This window comes from Syngnathus acus, chromosome 1 (assembly GCF_901709675.1).
Source record: "Syngnathus acus chromosome 1, fSynAcu1.2, whole genome shotgun sequence".
NCBI lineage: Eukaryota > Metazoa > Chordata > Actinopteri > Syngnathiformes > Syngnathidae > Syngnathus > Syngnathus acus.
In genome coordinates, this window is record NC_051087.1 from 996,975 (window position 1) to 1,002,620 (window position 5,646).

Consider the following 5,646-nt stretch of genomic DNA (forward strand, 5'->3'; position numbering starts at 1 on the left):
CTTGTATGGCTTGATTGATGGTTGAGCGGGGCGTGGTTTCAGCCCGCAAGATATAATTAGCGATATTTTGGAGCCTCATTTTTTACACTTGGCAGTTTGGATTTCTTTTTCGTCTTTTCTTTTTAAGCCTAAATGCAAGACATTTTTATTGCCACTTTTTTGACAAATGATCTTAAGAATGATCTTAAACACATACACGAAACTGCGTCACGACCTTTTCAGTGTTTTGTTTTCTCTCCCCATCATTCATTGAAATGAGATAAAGGTTGGCGTCAAACGTTGCCGCTCGCATCCGTCATTGTCACGGATTTCCAATCTCCCCATCAAGTCAAGCAGAAAAAGACTTTTTCTTCTTCCTGACCTGCATGGCGCCAGAGAGCCGAGCTGGGCGTGCCTCTTCTCCGAAGCTCATGAAGACTAATGGGCCTTGGAAATAGGCTGCGTCCTGTTTTCCATCAAAAAATGAGGCAAGAAGAAAAACGATGTAGTCACGTCTACTCGCAGGTGAAATGATGATGGCGGAAGCTGCATTTGGATAAAATGATTTCTGGGAGTCACAGCAGCTGGTTTCCGCAGCTCCTCTCAAGTCATCAAGTACTTTTGTCCGACACGTAGCACGGACACTTGCCGATTGTTGTGCCAGAAATAACCGCAGCCGCTTTATCGTAAACAGATGAGTCAAAAGCGCCCTCGTGATGTCTGCTAGCTAAAAGTAGGACTCTGCGTCTGTCTCCGGCCCGAGGGCGGCTCTGCGTCACACGACTGACCTGAAGGCGCTGCGCTAGCTGTCCTAGGCCCCAAATTAGCGCCGTTAAAATACACGAGCTGCTGCACCAAAGTCACGTCTGCCACGCAAAGTTATGCTACGCTAATAACGCAAGATGCACCAAAGTCACATCTGCCATGCAAAGTTATGCTACGCTAACACAAGATGCACCAAAGTCACGTCTGCCACACGAAGTTATGCTACGTTCACGCTAACACAAGACGACATTCAATGAATGGCTGTCTTTCCATCCATCCGTCCGTCCATCCGTCCGTCAACACGTCTTTTGTTCCATTTTTTTCATCTCTCTGAGAGCACACGGTTTAACGCCACAATCTAATGATGTGTCATCCCTCGCTGCGTGACAGGCCGGGCCTGCTTTGTAAGCAACGCACTTGACTTTTCCACGTCTCTCTGCACTTTTGTCTGACGACACCGACGGAATAATTCATGATGGCTCCTCTGCCTTGCGTTGGCAATAACGTTGATAATACGGCGCTGGAGTACGCTTGGCTTCACTTTCCGCCACCGCGCTATCTGTGTTTGAGTGGCACTCTGTGAGCTCGTACACTTTGAGGAACACTCCAGCAGAAATAATCACCTACGGCAAATCTTTCAGGGGGAAAGAGAACGGTCGTCCGTGAGCAAGATCAAAACTCAAGAAGTAGATTTACGGCAAATATTATTTTGTTTTGCCCCGAAGGAGGAGAGACCTGTACAGGCTATTTATTTGCATCTGTATGTTTATTTGGGGAATCTCAGCTACATTTGACATCATTTGGATGGGTAAATGATTCACGAAATTAGCTGGAAAACAAGTCGTCTAATAAATAAATCTATTTTATTATTTTCCATTTCCAATTTCGCGGACCGCGTGCAATACCGCCACGGACCACTAGAGACCCATGGACCGCCGGTTGAAAATCCTGCAATCTTACTACTTTTTCTTGAATGCTACAAGTTGGCTGGTGCTGTTTATGATTGACGGGCGGTCTCAGGGTGAGGCCATCGTCGGATTTCTCTGACTTAGTGACCGCTTCCTTCGAGGTCAAGGTCAGCGTTGCGGCCATTTTGAATGACAAGCGGCCGGCGCAATCAGGCAGAGTGCATGATAGTGGGAGTTTCCTTTCTCAAGCATTAATTCAAATAGTAATAATCAAAATGAATGCTTCCTTTTTATCTATTTTAATTAAAGTGGGCAAAAGCGTGACTGCTCGAATGCAGCATGGCGATTGATGGGCAACAGGTATGACCTTGCCTGTGTTGCGCCGGGAATAAAACGAGAGGGCAACAAAACAACGTCGTAGCTACTCTGTAGAATTTATACGACTTGCTCTCCACGGTGTGGAGTGCGACGGAACGACAACAGGTCACCGTCGATGAGCGTTTCCACTCGAGTCGTCAATCCACGATATCGCTAATGGTGGACGGACGCTCTTGATGTACGACGGCCGTGTTGCCGTTTCTGCGATGTAAGCGCGAGACGGTCTTGAGAAATGGACGAGCCGGGATGAAAATCGATAGGACGAGGAGCCTGATGGATGGGCCGACTCCTCGGCCGCGACTGCTCCGAGCGGAAGGTCCTGCCGGCGCTCATCGCCGCGAATGACTCATGTCGTACGTCATCCTAATAAAAAGTCAACCTGAGACATAGTATACCATATGAATCATATTAGAGATGATATAATATCCACCACGTATGTCAAATGAAAAGGAGCTTTTCCTGTCTGAGACGCGAATGAAGCGTGAGCGCCGCCGCCGCCGCCGCCTCCTCCCGACGGGTCCCCGAACGAACGGATGTCCGCTGAGTTGACGCAGGTATTTCTTCTTGCCTTCTCCTCTCACACAGCTTTAATGAAAGAACACTTTGTCAAGCATTCAATGGAAAATGACAAGCTTTATTTGCACAAGATGAATCACAGGATTGACTCAAGGCTGATTGTGAATTATTTTTCATTGCCAACGTCAAGGTGCGTCATTACCGCCGCCGCCGCCGCCAAGGGTTTGTTATACACTCCAATTGATTGTCCTGCTGAAATATGAACGATTGTATCGCTGTAGCTGCAGCTTTCGACCCCGACCAAATCCCTCGTTAGTTTTGGAAACAACAACAAAAAAGTAGCACAACAGCATAATGATTGCCTCTGTGTATTGTAATGTCACTTGCGGAGTCCCGCGTGGCGCTGACCTTGGCCCTCTATTATTCAGCGTTTATATGCTTCCTTTTAAACTTTTTCATGTCGGGACTGATTACTGAGAGCAGCTCATGTTTTTTTTCGCAACGCCTCATTGATAATATTATTTACTGGACCTCAGGCAATCAATGGAATCATTGATCCCGCTGATCAGAACCTACTGCTACTAAATTGCCTGGAAATACATATTGATTTTAAAGGCTCTCAGAAAAGAAACATCGTGTAACTCACGGCAATAAAACCTGGCAGTATTGTAACGTCACTTGCGGAGTCCCGCAGGGACCTGTACTCGGCTCTTTTCATATCGTGAAATATTCAAATACTGAAATATCATGGCGGCATGTGACCTCGTATGAACACATGTCGCTAACCCACACAAAAGCGATCACGTTTCCCTTTGCAACACTTGGCCCGGCCGATCTTGTGTTCTTTCCTCACCTCCTCTCATCGAGCGAGGCATTTCCGCCCTGTTCGTTCCTCGTTCACGCCTCGTCCGCTATCTACCGGACTCACTTGCGGCCGTTCATTTTCACCTGCCAGTCAAGCATGCCCACTCGTGTCGTGACGCGGTTGTGGCGCACCTGTGGAAAATACGCATCATCCGTCACGATCCAAAAGCGAGGAAGAGAATGAATCTATTCGTTCGGGAAAGTGTCGTCGTCGTCATCGTCGTTGCATCATGCGTGAAATTAAATGCGATAAAAGCGTCGCCGTTATGGACAGCGAAAAGATGGCGGGAATATTACACATAAAAAATGTTTTTTGAGCAGAATCTGTAAAGACACAGGCCACTTGTCATTGCTTAATGCGACCTCTATGTAAAATGTTCATTTAAAAATCCAACCAGTTAGCCACGATGACGATGGCGTCGCTGGAGTTCTCCGGTCCGCAGCGGCGCCGCCAATGGAAAGGGCAAAGCACCTCGGACGCCACGTGAGGGCCGACCGACATGTGCGTCTGCTAAAATATTGCCGCAGGCTGCGAAAAGAAAAAGTGAGAGAGAGAGAGAGCGTGGGAGAGGAAGAGGGAGAGAGAAAGGCAGCTTATTGTGAGTCAGGCCTCTTTCATTAGAGCGCAATAAAATCAGCGCTTTACTGAATCCTCTCCTTTGACTCTTAAAGTCTTTAGTCTGGTTTCTAACGTGGTTTTCAATTTGCCCGTGTCATTGCGTTCTGTACGTTTTTCACCTTTGTTGCCGAGACGACGCCATTTCGGGTCGCCCCCGCGGCCACCGAGGCTCTTCCCGGTTTTCGCATTGTCGCTTGCAGAAAACCGATGGATCGCTTTCACTCGGCCGACGTGTCCGTCGACAGCGAGAGGCGTGTGCGTTACACAATGTAGAAAATAGCACAGCTAAGGCAGAAAAGGGGCGCTTGCGTCATTGTGGGAGTGAGCACGCACGACTTGTTTGCCATCCAGTGGAAGTGGCTCCCTCAATTCCCTTTCAATGCCACAAGTGCCCAGCATATTCTAATGCAGGCAAGTAAGGCACAATTCAATTTCTTTCAGCATTTACTTGGGAAAACATTACGCTAACTATTTTTAGCCAAGAAAACCTCTTTGCTGCGACGCTGACGTCAAGACCCCGGCGACAGTCACGTGTCGCGACAGATGCTGCTGAAGGGCACATCTGCAGGCGCTCGATCTCGTTTGCGCCTCGTGGCGGCTACGTGCTCACGCATATCCCGACGCGGAGCCAACGCTGCTTGACTGAAACGGGCGCCGGGGACGGCGGAGGGCCTGATGGATAAAGGATGGCAAGAAATACATTTGTGTGATTCCTTCCCAGTGTTTGTTACAGTAATTCTACGTACATACTTCTTTCTGTCTTCATCTCTCTCCTCTCATCTCTCTTCTCCTAGTGAGACTGGTGACATTGCAGCAACAATTGCAAACATTTGGGTAAGCAATGGCATGTAAAGTGCAAGAGTTGGCTGGCAGACAGGTGCAGGAGGCTGATGGAAGGTGAGTCATGAGGACAGGTCGCCAAAATAACTGGCGCCACCCTCTCGAGAGCCAGACGACTGAAAGTGAAAGTGACAGCCACGCCGGGAATAGCGGGGATGATGTCACAAGTCCGAAAACCGCCGCTCCTCTTCTTTTGACCTTTTCAGGAAGAGTTCACACTCGCCATCAAAGCCCCAGTTAAACACGGCACGCGCTCAGTGGCGCCCTCTACTTGTTCTTGTATGGTTACAACACACCTTTGTCAAATGTAAATCTGCTGCCATCTATTGGACACATAGTGCAAGTGCTCAGTCACTGAACATCCATAATCTTCGGGAACGAACTGAGTTGTTGAGAGACTTATTTCAAGAAGATACTATCGCATCAATTCCTCTGCTGTATTTTATCAATATAATGCCACTCATTTATCATCTGAAAATCACCCAACCCTTATTACATCAAAAAAGTAACGCGTGTGGATTTGCGACATACGGGGTTTGTTTCCGGCATCTGCTGTGTAAATTTCACTAAAAGTGGATCTAAACGATTACAAAGTACGTCTCAAAAACATGGAAAATGGAACGAAAATAAATCTAAAATATATACATCACACAGACGTTCATGAGATCAAAACTTGACGTGACTATGAATGAATTGGGGTCGCTACCATGTTGGAAAATCTTAATATTGGAGAAGATCTCTGCAGTTGTAAACTCTCGCGACATTTGGTGTGAGCCA